The 14,496-nt window shown below is 42.5% G+C and overlaps 1 non-coding gene across 1 annotated transcript; it reads right to left on the reverse strand.

The window, feature by feature from the left end:
* Positions 1–672: 672 nt before the first annotated feature.
* TRNAT-UGU (transfer RNA threonine (anticodon UGU)) lies at positions 673–745 on the reverse strand. The gene has a single exon. It is a non-coding gene; the product is annotated as a tRNA-Thr (tRNA).
* Positions 746–14,496: the final 13,751 nt, after the last annotated feature.

Below are 14,496 nucleotides of genomic sequence, written 5' to 3' on the forward strand. Positions count from 1 at the left end.
GGTGTTTGTGGTGCTAGAACCTAAAAGCCTTGCTCATAACATTTCTGAAACAAAAAAAACCAAACCAAAACAAAAAAACAAAACACCCAAATGTGTATTTTTAAAGTGTGGTGCTCAATAGGACTTGTGTGGATGTTTCTAGCTCTTTCTACAACCTAAAAAAAAAAAAGGCAAAGAATTATTACACCTCCTCTGTCCAGCCTCCAGCACAGGAATAAAACCAACAGCTCCGGCTTGCCTGACAAGCTGTGAAGAGTCAGATAATCCTGTCCAGCTTATTCTCCACTCAGGGGCAATTTGTTCCTTTTAAACCCCTCAGCAGCCTTTTGCCAAAGCTCCCATCAGGAAGATTGTGCTGTGAGCTGTACAAATATTTACTCAACCATCCCCACGCTGCTTCCCAAAGAGCTTATTGCTGTCCCCCCCACTCCCCTGCCGGCACGAACCACAGCCATGAGTTAATCTGGTTAATGCTCAGATTTTACCGTGTTTGTTTCCGAAGTGGTCCCCCTACTACAAGGCGACGGAGCCCGCACGCGCGCTCTGGTCCGCCGCCACCACAACACCCCAAAACCAGGCTCGTGTATGCGGCGGGGGGCAGCGCGACGTGGGGAAAGAAAAAGAAAAAAGAAACAACAACAAAAAAATAAAGGGGAAAAAAAAAAAACCCCAAGGCCCCAGCGAGGATCGAACTCGCGACCCCTGGTTTACAAGACCAGTGCTCTAACCACTGAGCTATGGAGCCTCCGCTCAACATGCTTTACGTCTGCCCCTAACCCGCGGTCGCGCGCCTCCCCCTGCCGGGCGCCCCGCGCCCCCCCGCCGCCCCGCCCTTACCCCGCCCGCCCGCCGCCCGCCGCCGCTGCGCCGGCCCCGGCGGGAAGGGCCCGCCCTGCGGAGCGGCGCAGCGGCCGCCGCCGGGAGGAGCCCGCGGCCCGCCGGCAGCCGCTCCCGGCGCGGCGGGAGGCTGGCGGCTGCCCTGCAGCGGGCGGGCGCTCGCGGCGCTTCCAAGCCGCGGCTGCGTGGGGCGAGGCCGGCCCGCGCGGGGGGGGTCCCTGGGGCGTTTGCAAAACCAAGAAATAAAGCTGGTCGGAAATGCACACATCCAGCCAAGGCAAAAAAGACCACAAGAGGAGAAATCAGGAGCAGGTGAATGTTTGAAATGCAGTCTGATTCTTACAGGTTAGGTGAAAACTTGCCGTGACAAAGCTGTGTAAGCCGGTGCGGGGTGCTTTTCTCGGAAGAGGCTGGGTAGTCTTGGGAAGTTAGAGAAACGCTGCTGAAGGACAGAGGTGCTGCGCCCCGCGGGGCTCTCTAAGCACCACTTGCTGCGTGACTCCCCTGGGCAGCGCTAAACATTAGCCTTAGAGAAGATCTCTAACTTACTCTCTCACCGGGTACCTGCAGGCCATCATCGCAGGGGTTATGGAGTTCAGAGCCAGAAGGTGGAAGCTTCAGCTAATAGCTAAAAGGTGGATGGCAGCAGTGCTGTAGGACCCGTTTTAAGTGTACTGCATCCAGTGCTGGTGCTGGATATCATCACCCCTAGTGGCACACATTAAAGCAGATGCCTTAAGAAGAGCTTCAATTGCTTATGGCTGGCCTGAGGTTTTGTTTGCAGGTAAAATTATTTAAATTCCAGACGTATGCCTTTCAGAAAGCAGTATTCAGGGCCCTGTCTTGATTCTGTAGCAACACCTATTTCTATAGAATTCAGACTTGGATCAGTGGGTGGGAAACGGATGCAATGGGATAGCTCATAAACCTGCCTTGGCTTAGAGAAGTCTTATAAAGAATGTTATTCAATAGAAATAAATCCCAAAGTCCACAGCGGGATCAGGGTCTGCAATAGTCTGGGTGCTAGATGTATAAATATGTGATTTCTGCCCAAAGAGTTTTCCTATCAAAGGATTTTCTCACATTAACCCCCTGATAGTTTGTAATAAATGACAGCAGTAAAATTTGAAATTAAACTCTGAACAATTATTGCTGACTCTTGGAAAACAAAGCTCCATGGGGCAGCTAGATAGTAGATACTGAGCAACAGGGGGGAGGTCCATTTTCTTCACTGAATGATATTCATTACATGGGTATGAATTCAAATTATTGTGAAAATATTCAGTGAAGATAAGTTTAAATCCATTAAGAGTGTCCTCTTAATTCTGTATTAACTCTGGAAATAACAAGAAAGTCTAAGATGTATTTCTCGTCATCATGACAAAGACAGTCTTCTTAAAATTACAGGTACATCTATTAATTAGACATTATTCGCTGTGTTGTTTCTTGCTAAGGACATGTTTCCTTTGAGATACTATACTTGATAATAAGCAGGTTGCTTCAGTCTTCAAAGCTGTGATAACTGCCAGTGGCAGCTTTGATGCTTTTCTAGATGGCATTGAGGAATCACAGCAGAAAACTTTATAATAGATGTGTTTGTGCATGTGTGTGTCTACGTGCATGTGTCTAATGCAATGGAAGTTTAAGAAAGCAATGTTGCAGAAAACGAAAGGTGTGCATGTTATTCACTATCAAGATAATGTTGACATGATTAGTTGTTACACCTTGGGAAACAAAAAATCTTATTACCTTGTAAAAGACCTTGCAATTTTCTCATGCATGCCTCTTTTCACAGTCAGCCTGAGTTGCCACATGCCCATTTGAACTTGGGAAAGTCAGTGAAATCCCCACTGCAGACTGTCATGCAGGTTCATCAATGCACAAGCAGTCCAGAACATATTTAAGCATTACTTAAAAAACCCCAGAAAAACTCCCAAAAAGCCCAACAAAAAAAACCCCCAAATTTTATGAAAAGTTATTATTTGTTACCATACTGTTCTCTTAAAACTCTGTTGTGTTCTTCTGCTACTGCACATCACTGCTAAGGCAGAACAACCAGAAAATATTTCAGCAAGGTTTTTTAAGTCCTCAAGGGGATGGACCTGTCACTCCTAGGGCAAGAGCTGCCCCAGATTCCAGCTATAGGACAAAGGGACCCTCGTTGAACAAGAATAATTCTACTGGGATTAGTATTTAAAACCCTTACACCCTTAAGAAGTACAGTCCTCAAGAACTAATGGGCACTTCCACTGATTAAATTAACCTGGGAAAAGCAGACAATTGTCCACTGAAAGAAACATGATACAGAACACAGCTGATTCTTTAGGAGCTGAAACTCACAAAGACAGGATTGTACAAAACCTGTGTGAGGGCTGGCAGCACAGCTGTGGCAGTTGGCACTTACCTTCTCACTTCAACAGGGACTGACTGCTGGAGTGAAAGATATTTGCCTTCCCTCAAACACCAAAAGAAATAATCAGCTGTGATACATGAGGAGGACAAAACTGAAAGTGACAGCACTTATCAATGGGAGGAGTGAAGTATTTTCTGCATTCTTCAAAGGGAGCATTATCAAAAAACCCCACAATGATAATTAAAAATAAATTCTTACCTCTCTTATCATCATCTTAAATGACTGACTGTAAGGATTTGAAAGCTTGGCTTTTTCTCTCCTTTCTATCTCTTTATTCTAAGCTTATTTACAGCAATAAACCAACACTGACTAGTTTTCGTTTGGTCCTGGAAGACCTGCACAAAACCCTGATAGTAGGGATACTGAATCTTGATCGAGCAGTTGTTTAGTCTGAAAATGAATGGTAAGGTCAGAGGTGTCTGAATTCAAGATAAGAGAATGGACTCAGTTCTCAAAGCGCAGTTAATTGTGTTTTAAAGTTTTCATGTGCTGGCACTTTGTTGCTATGTTCACATCACTTCAGGGAATGTACAGATCACCTCTAAAAACCCCTCTGATTACTATGGAAATAAGAATCAACAAATAAACCAATAAATTATTTACATTCCTACCAGTACTCTTCTCTTTCTCTACACTGCTCTATTTTATCTCTCCCCCGCATCTTTCAAAGACATTTTCAGAGATGAACCAATATCTACTTGACAATATTCCTTTAAACACATATTCTTATTTCACCCCAATATTACTGAATATGTCATCTTTTTATAATAGAGGGCGATTCTTTGCATATGAAATCTAAAAATGCTTGTCTAACTTAAGCTACCAGAATCTATTATTGCAGTAATCACTTCCTCACTAAGTCTGTACATCAGTGCCTGAGCTGGGAAACCCTCCATTTCTTCAGTGCATTAGTATTGACAAAGCTAGTCCTTCAAATACATTTTTAATAACCTTTTTATATGGTGCAATATCACTGAAAGTTCACTGCATTTATTTTTGTCAGTTCAGAATGGTGGGATTTCATGTGAAAGGACTGAAAAGATTTTTCTGTTAGTGCTCTTCATTTTAAGGGCCCCAGAACATTAATGCTGTGAACATTAATATTCTGGCCTGATAAGTAATCTGGTTCTGCTCATATTGCAGTTGGGCTAATGGAAGAAACCAGAAAAGTAGCTTTGTGGATCAGGAACACTGCCAAATTGCAGGGATCTCCTCCATGGTTGATGATTTCTCTTTCTTTTTGGATTTTTTTAAATGTCATTATAGCAGAATGGTGCCATAGGCTGCCTTTCATGTTACCTGAGACATCAAAGGGAGGTACTGAGGACCTGCCTTTTCACCGTTTTTCACCTTTTTCAAGCACTGACATTCACAACTAATGAGTCCAACATACTGCAAAAAATAGCATCCCTGCCCATGAGTGGCATCCTAGCCTTTATTGTGTCAGAAGCTCCAGCTTACAGCTTTCAAGCTCTTAGAAGCTTTGAGCCTCAGTCTAGTCACATCTAGCCATGTGGTAGACATACCTGTCCGTGCCTTGGACCACGGACTGGTCCTGCTCCTGAGCTCACCGGGTCATGGCATGGGTTAGGACCCACAACACAAGGCTGTGAGTGGGTGCGGCAGTGCCTGACAGCATATTCCTCCATTACATTGCACCCAGCTGCCTCTATCCCACAGCAAAACCTCCTGCGCTGGGCAAGTGAGGTGCCAAAGCAGAAGGTTCCTGCTGGAGCCATGATGCAAATGTCTGACCAGCAAGTCTCCTGGCAACAAGAAGGAGACAAAGTCCAAAGGGATGAGTTTGCAGGGTCAGCATGTGAGGCTCCAAAGATCCGCTCCAGCCAGGTGCCTAAATTCCCACCAACATAAGGGAAGAACCAGCTCGTAAGAGATGAAGTTGCATGGTCATATCTCTGAAGCTGTGTGCACTTCAGGAGCCATCAGTGGGGCTGACACTGACTAGGAAACTTCCTGGAAATCTGAGGAGATAAGCCAAGGAATAAATTGATTTGCCCTACACATTTACAACATTGCTTACCGTTTTGGTCCCTTGGTCAGGGGTGAGGTCCTGGAAAGGGGACATGCCTCTTCTATGAATCAACAAAGGATTTTGACATCATCCAGTATCCTTCAAGAACATGAAATTAATTTTCCAGCTGTCACTCACAATCAATCTATTCATGCAGAGGGGTAATATTTTGTTCTCTCACGGTACACAGCTATGAAGATCACCTGTGTATTCACTGTGCCAGTCTGTTTCCTGAGCAAAGAAGGAATTTCCCAGGAGTGGACCAAGACTGCTTCCTGCAAAAGGACTGCCACAGTCTCTTTGTTTCCCATCTCAATAAAAAACACATCCTTTTATATTTCCCTTTCCTTGTTTCTTTCTATATTCACTTCCATTATTGGTTTATCTTTTCATTAGGAGGGTAGGCCAGGAAGAAGGCTCACTGGGCAGCTCCGTCGTGTGTATGAAATAATACTGTAGCAACGAAAACACCAAAGCAAGTGGTTTTTTTTAGTAGGCAAGCTGATAGGAAACGAGTTCCCTATAGGAAAGAGCTGGGGGGGAGTGGAGTTCATGAGATTTTCCACACCATTTCTTAGCTATCTGGTTAGGAACAGGCATCAAGCTACAGCAAGGGTCAACAGGTAATTTTTTCTGACACAGAGTGCATGCTGCTCATGCCATTAAACCACATCAAGGTAATGCAGTGAATGTTACACTGACTTGCCAAACTGCATTAACCGTAATGCTTTCTCTCCAAGACTTTAAGGTGATGCCTTTTGGAATAATAGCTGCATGAGGCTGCTGGGAAATCTGACCGAGTATTAGCATCTTTGCAAAGGCTGGAATCCTTCAGCCTTGAAGCAGGAAGAAAAATCTCCATGTGAACAAGGACCCTAATATTCATATAAAATACCATATTAGACATTCAAAAGGGACAAGAATCGGTTATTAAATGAAATACAGCACCTCATCAACAACAGAGCAGGACTGGTTTTCCCTAAAAAAGAAAGAAACAATCAAAACCTTTAATATGATTTCAGACAATCCTGACTGTAAAATCAATGTGGGGATCTGTCTCATCTATAACTTCTATTTTGCACAGTGCAATACTGTAAGGAGTAGAACCATCTCACTCTGCCATTCCTATGGAAACATTATTGGGCATTATTAGAAGACCAGAAAAGTACGACAGTCTCTTTGAGAGCCCTGAAAGCAAAGGCCCATATCAGTTTATATGGAATTTCAATGTAGCCAGTATATTTCATCGCAAGCCATATCATATCTCCAAATTCCTCAGTTATTTTCACTATTTAGGCATGGGCATTATCACATCTTCACTCCTGCTTTTGATTTCAGCTGAATATATCACTCTACCTACTTTTATATTGACACCCTCCTGTGAAAAATGACAGGTGTGATGAGCAGATTTTGCTTGCTTACGCAAGACTTCTTTTTATAGTGTAATAATTTTTTTTCTTGCTTCCTATCTACACTGTTCTTAGGTGGCTAGTTTAGAGACCTGGGGCTATTCTAGTTGAAACCTAGGAGCTCTAGCCCCAGTAACATGCTCTGTTTCAAGAGCATGTATCATGTATCTGCCTGCTAAAACATCTGAGTTTTGGTTGGGAAAAGAATTCAGGTGTTCACTTGGGCCTTTTGTTGAAATTTCAAGCAGTCTGCTGCTCCTGCTTGCTTACTGTCAATAGCAAAACCTGCTGTATATTAAGTCTCCGCCAACTCACTTCAAATGAGCTGTGGGAGTGATGCCTTCATCAGCACCAAGTCAAGCTGCATCTGAACCTCAACCTGATAGTCAATATTTCTGCACCCTGTGACCAGGAACCCCAGTCCTATGTACAAGAGCCATTGAGAGATTGGGAGGCCAGGGCTAAGCAGTATCATGACAGCCCAACCTCAGTGGTCTGAAGTTCATGGCAGTGTTTTTTCTCTCTGTTCTTAGAAATGAGACACATGGTCCCAGCACTTTCTGAAGTACAATGAAGCGTTTGTAAACATCAATATTTTGTCTAACAGAAATCACAGTTTCAGATACCTAGTTATGATAGTGAAAAATAAAGGCTTTAAACCAGAAATTAATTGATATGCAAAGATCTGGCTTTTTAATAAAAAAAAAAAAAAAAAAGGAATTTTCAAATAACTAGTCCAGCTCCTAAAGTACATAGATTCAATTTTCTAAACATAAGTGGAGAGATGCTTTTAGAATTGGCACCTGCACATGCCACTATCATTTTCTTACTGTTAACATACTTTTAAAAAACATGTTCTCATTATACCATTTGCCTAGTTTATATCACAGTGGTATTACTGAGCCTTGAAATGTTACTCTTTGGGGACACTTAGCAGCGATATGCTGGTGCTTTTAATATGTTATTATTATTAATTTACACAAATGAAAAAAAGAAGTCTGCATTAATATCAAGATGACTCCATTCTTCTGGAAAAAAAGAATACCTGACAAAAGTCATCATCATAGCTCCTGGCAGTATCTTCAGTGTGAGTTATTAAGGCCGATTCTGTAAAAAAGCCAAGTTTCTTATTTTGAAAAAAAGCTCAAAGAATTCATTTTAAATTACAGAATAAAGTGGCTTGGAGGAGCTATTAAGCATTGTACAGTAAATAAAATCAGTCTAGTTTTAGTATAGTAAATACTATTGGCTGAAAGTCATATTTTAAAATACATTTATTATAAGAAACTACTTAGATAATGAAAGTAAAGAAAATCTAATTTAATTTTCATCATTTGTGTAGTTTGTTTGCTTTTTCATTTAATTTTGCTTGGATAATGAAAACAGTCCACTTCTTTCTCTTGGCAATATCATTTTTTTGGTTGTCAGCCACTTGCCAAGGCTACAGTGATTTGGTTTCAGACACCTCAAGGGAAATGGTTAAATCTTGCTTTCAGTGAAGGAGTGAGCGGGGGAATTCTTGAAAACATGTGTATGTAATTTGGTGAATCAGATCCTGCCCATGACTGCATTGGTGACAGTCAGCCAAACAGCACATACCAGACCGTGCTGTGAAGGTTTGCGTCACACAATCTGACCCTCAAAATTCAGTGCAAGACCCACTAGAAGATGTACCCATAAGTCATTCCCTTCTGTCCTGGTTTGGCTCGGATAGTGTTAATTTTCTTCTCAATAGCTGGTACAGTGCTGTCTTGGATTTAGCAAGAGAATGATGTTGATAACACACTGATGTTTTAGTTGTTGCTAAGTAACGTTTATACTAAGTCAAGGACTTTCCAGCTTCTCAGGCCCTGCCAGCAAGAAGCCTGGTGGGACCTAAGGTAGGAGGGAGCAGAGCCAGGACAGCTGATCTGAACTAGCCAGAGGAGTAGTCTATGTGATAGAACATCATGCTCAGTATAGAAACTGAGGGGAGCTGGCTGAAGCCTGTCAGTCACTGCTTGGGGACTGGCTGGGCATCAGTCACCAGGTCATGAGCAGTTGTGTCATGCATCACTTGTTTGGAGGGGTTTTTTTTCCTTTTGGTTTTATTCCTTTTTACTTCTCTCTCCTTCTCATTACAATTGTTGTTATTATTATTATTTCTTTCAGTTGTTTAATTGTTCTTATCTCAGCCCTTGAGTTTTACCTTCTCCCAAGTTGTCCTCCCCGTCTCATTGGGGTGGGGGTGGGAATGAGCAAGCAGCTGTGTGGTACTTAGTTGCTGGCTGGGGTTAAACTATGACACCTTCCCATGTTCAAAGCCAGGAGCCAGCACTTTGGTTTGGTTCGGTTCCTGGGTTTTGCTCAGAGAGCTCAGAGCTGAACTGCCACTTTGGGTCCCAATAGGCTTAATTGATTCATCTCAGTGACTGGTTCTACCCCGTTTAACACAATGAGCAGAACTTGGCATAGAGGAAGTCACATCTGAAGAATGAGGATGTGATCCACAGCTGTAAGGAGAAGTTTTTCAGAGTTTCAAGACCTAACTTCAAATAGTGGAATGCAGGCCACTGTCAGAAGTCAGAAGTGTACTTATGTGTGACAATCTTGGTGATAGTTTTTGGAAGGCAGTTAAGCACGAGTCTCATTTTTACAGTTTTAGTTAACTGGAGTGAAGTCCAGATCCAAAGATCCCTGTCCTTCAGTGAAACACAGCTACAGACTTTATCTCATTAATGGGCTGAAGCTGGATCTGACATCCCTGACTTTCAGGAAAGTCTGGATTTGAATTGTCTGGTTTTGGTACAGTCTCTTTTTTTACTGTAACCCCTCATATCTTCCAGTGGGATAAAAATCCAACTCAGTAGAACCCATTTTCAGGTCAGTCCCAATATTGTTGGGTACAGGAACATGATGGATGATCTTCAAGTTGACAATCCTTTCTCTTGAAGTTGTTAAGATTGTGACAGGGAGATTTTATTATGGTTTAATGTTAAACATCCACATTCGTAAGGCTAAAGAACCGGGTTCCCTGCAAATTCTTACACACTAGGGGGTGCAAACATCCTTTTAATGAGTCCAGAAATCTATGGTCTTACCAGTACCAGCAAGGAAAGTACTAGGTCCTGTACTAAAGCTTGCATGGAAAATACCAAATTTCTTAAGTCACGTTTGGCTTATACAAATGAATAAATAAGAACACTGCTTTCAGTAACAGCTTTTTGATGTTTTCTGAGTTTGTATATGGAGCAGAGAAGATACTAACGTAGGAGTTACATAAGAGGTCAGACTGAGCCTACTTTTCATGCCATTGCCTGAAGCTTTCTCATGTCCTGTGGTGACTCAGACATTGCTGTAAGCTTTGCGAAGGGACAGTCTCAACTTTTTACCCCCACATTTTCATATCATTGTGTGACAAGCTAGTCTTCTGACTCAGGCATTGGCTGAAGTCCTTATTTCAAAGCACTTACTCTGCTGTTGTAACATTAAGACCTGGCTCTTGCAAGTCATGGTGTGAAGCGCAGTGGGCTAAGAAAGGCAATGTTGTTTCGCCTGCATGGGCTCCATCTGACAAAGTGTTGATTTTCTCAGCTTGTGCCAATACAGCATTTAAGCACTTACTTAACAGGGAATGGTGGTGGTTCTGCTGAATGTGACAGGACTGTTCACATGCATAAGCGTTAATCATATGTTTCCGCACCTGTAAAAGCAATGGAGCGGTGTTGGGTACAAGCACAGAATTCCAGCTCCAGCAGCAGTAAGCCTTCAGTCCCTCTGCTTATGCATCATTAGTTACTTATGCATCTTTATTTACAGATAACGAACAGAGCATCTAAAGAGATATCATCCTCTCATGACAATGCATTCTCCATTTAGGTCACAGAAATCATTCTGCAGCTACAAAGAAATGCTTATGAATGCAGGATCATCTTGTGCAACATTTCTTCCTTTGCATTTATTCATTTGCCCGTTCTATCTCTTGGTAAGGCATGATTGAAGCCAGAAAGTCCCTTCTCCTAAATCATGTACACAAATGAGCAAAATCTGAACTCATAAATTAAGGTTGGAAAAAATCCCATGGTTTAATGCACTTCGGCTTTTACATCTGGCTTGCCTAGATTTTGTTTTTCAAAATGTATAGGGGTTTTGCAGATGTCTTTGCATTTCAGACACAAATGCCATCTTGTGATTTATGGAACCCCACCTAAATACCTCAAACACTCTGCCTGCAACTTGATACCATTCATACCATCAGCTTTTATTACTATGGAGTGTTTCATATTACCTTCTTTTTCCTGTGTCACCTTCTATGCCACTTCATCACTAAATCAAAACAAAACAAGTGGATTAAAGCAGTTTAATGCATTATGGTTAAATATTTCTTTCTAAGGGAGAGCAGACCATTCAGAACACCATTAAGACAGAAACCCAACTGAATCTGGTGCAGCCATAAACCATCTTAAATGAATGTTAATAGAGAAGGACAATTATTGTTGACTTCAGAATGCAAACAAGAACTTCAGACACTGATTCCTATCAGCCCATTAGAGCTGGCTGAATTCTGTGCACTGTTTTAACAGTTGCTTAGCAATGGCAAATAAGCAGTTCTGTCTCTTATCACTAGAGGTATAGTTAGAACAATACCTATTATTGAACTGAATAGGTATGAAATTAGTTTATATTGTTCATCTTTTTGAGATGGCACTATGCAGCAAAGTGAGTTGTTTAGGCTGCAGACAGAAACAGTGTGGGTTTTTTTCCTGGAGCTATCTATGGAGATAAAATGAAAATGAGGCTTTGCTGTGGCTGTTTATCTGAAAGCATCACTAAAAAACTTTGCTTGTGTATGTTTGTGTGTGCAGGAAGAAGGAGGTTCTTCAAATGTCTTCTCTGAGGGAATTTCCAGGGATGTGGCAACACAAATGACCAGAGCCTATTCAAAAAGCAAGCATGGCAATACTGCACTGCAATGCCATCTCCTCCCTCCTTCCCACATGGGCACCTCTGATGAAGCACTTCAGCTCTGATCTGGGGAAACATACTGGGGATTAAGCCATCAAAGCCAAGGTCCAGAAGGATACTTAAGCACTTGTCATTTGCTGTTGAACCCCTATCTTTTAAGTGTGAACCTTCCAAAATGGAGTCCACACACCTGCAGAATTCAGTATCTGCAGCAACATTCGCACCTAGCATGCAGGGTGCACAGTTACCACAATAGGGAATACTTATCAGAGCAGTGTGGTTTAATGCCTGGCTCTGCAAGGTCTTAAATATTGTCTTTCTAGTTAGGATTTATACCCACAGCTCCTGCCTCCTGCAGGAATACCCCACTAACATGGCTGTAGGCTACTTTGAGGTACATGCTTTACAAGACAAACTGAGCTTAAATAAGGGCTGTACACCCAGGCAAAAATTTCAGATTTTAGGCCAGCTTGTCATCCTTGAAGTCTGGTGCAGTAAGTATGAATTACTTTAAGTACAGTTGAGTAATTTCAACAGAAAAATTGAAGAATGCTTCTACTTTGCAATAGACTAGTTTTGTAGCTGGTACTTGGGAGCAGTGAAAGGTTTGGGTTTAACTATCTCAGGCTGAGGAAATGATTTAACTTGCATCTTTGTGGATTCTCTAACAGAAAGAACCACTAAGCTACTGCAGAGATAACATGCCACTGCTTGCTCTTCCTCTACCTACATTTTATAGCAAACAGCAGCAGCTGCTGTTGGACCCACATAGCTGATCCCTATAGTTGGTCTTCAGGTCATTTACCAGGTTTAACCAGGACAGACTAACAAAGGAATCCCTGTTTCTGAAACCTGAGTGTAACGCCCTGTGTTCATGATCTTATGTACTGGCTTCTGAAGCTCCTCGGTACTGAAGCACTTCTGTGCCCACACAGAAGCAGAAATTAAGTGCCTTTGAAATGCTGTGCACAGGGTGGAGCAAGGTGCTTTGGGTTCCTAGCACTCCACTGGCAGCATTGCAACTAGACCAGGAAGCAAAGGGACTCTCAAGTTGTCAGGTGCAGACATACACAGGAAGACAGGGCATGTGCCAGCTAAATTTGAGCAGCAGCTGAATAAGGTTTTTGAATCATGGAATCACAGAATGGTTGAATTTTAAATGGACCTCTTTAGATTACCTAGTCAACCCCTTTTTCTCAAGCAGGGTCACCTGGAGCCAGTTTCCCAGGACTGTTTTTGATATCTCCATAAATGGAGACTCATAACCTCTCTGGGCAACCTGTGCCAGTGTTTGACCATCCTCACAGTGAAAAAAGTCTTCCCTGTTCAGTCTGAACTTCATGTAGTTTAACTTGTGCCCATTGTCTTTTGTCCTATCACTGGCCACTACTGAGAAGATTCTGGCTCCCTTGTTTTCATTCCTTCCCTTCAGGTATTTGTACACATTGGTAAGGTCCCCCATGCCCCAGCCTTCTCCAGGCTTAACAGTCTCAGCTGACTCAGCCTCTCCTCACAGGAAAAGCACTCTAATCTTTTAATCATCTTCATGGCCCTTGGCTGGACTCACTCTGGTAAGACCACACCTCTCTTGTACAAGGTAGTTCAGAACTGGACACAACTGTGTCAGAGAACTGAACCTATCATGCAGGCGACTCTTGTTCCTCTCTGGATCTGAGCCTTTGTCTTCAGACTCACTTACTTCTTCAGTCCTCAGTCCTTTGGTACAGGTTCTGAGAATGATTTAGTGATTCCTGTGATGCGAATCACTATCATATTCTGTGAAAGGAGCTTCGTTACCAACCTCACTGCCCTCCAGGTGTCAAATGCTCCCCGTTTCATTAATAATCTATGTAACTTTCCAGTGTACTTCATGGAAAAAAAACCCACCTCATTTTTTGCATGAACTACTGGGTTCTTATAATGCCTACAGTATTAATCAGTCATTTACATTGATTCAAATTAGCCCAGTTAAGATTTTTACTAATAATTTCATTGCAACAACCAGACACAGCAAGAGCAGTTTAACCTGAGCTTAAAGCTGGATTCACAGATGAAAGGTTTGATCACTCATTCTTACCTGAATTCCTGTCCTGCAGCTAAATAACTACTTTCAGATGAATGAAATGAAAGAATTAAATTCTCTAGGAGGAATATAAAATGCAGTGGAACCACAGAATTTCCCATTACAAGCGTAAAGGACTCCTCATGGGAGAACTACAGCCGGGAGAGATGGGCAGGCTGAAAAGTGACTGCCCAGTCACCAAGCAGTCAGGTACCAGAGGGAGCAGTCCAGGGGCCAGGCAACAACGGAGCCATCTCCCCACGTCTCTGGGTGTTGAGGGGGACCTGGAAGCAGGACTGCCTGTTAGGGGTATGTGGGGGGTCCCCAGGAACCTGGAACACCCGTGGGGTTGCCAGGGTGGTGTGAAAGCTGGGCTGGCCATAAATGAGCTATGGTCTTGGCAGAGGATGAGAAAGAACAGAGCACCTGCCAGTCAGACCTTCTTGAAACAAGAACATCATAAGCATTTCCACCCTAGCTTGATGCAGAAAACCTCAGCTGACCCATATGCAGTTTCAGTGGTATTATCATGCTTTGCAGACTTCCACAGTACAGGTTTGCACAACCTGCAATTGGAAAAATGATGAGAACTGAAATGATCAGAACAGTCAGTATTTAAAAAAAAAATGCCATAGCAAAGTAGATAAACAAGATTGTCCCGATCACATTTAAACCAATAATATTTTTTCCTTTTTTTTTTGTTTTTGTTTTAAAAGAATGCCGCTGTAGAAATCCATCATACCACAGAACTGTCGTGGTGCACTGCAGAAGTCAGGTGGGGCTAGCCCAGATTTGATGC

The sequence above is a fragment of the Falco biarmicus genome, chromosome 7 (genome assembly GCF_023638135.1).
Source record: "Falco biarmicus isolate bFalBia1 chromosome 7, bFalBia1.pri, whole genome shotgun sequence".
In the NCBI taxonomy this organism is placed as follows: Eukaryota; Metazoa; Chordata; class Aves; order Falconiformes; family Falconidae; genus Falco; species Falco biarmicus.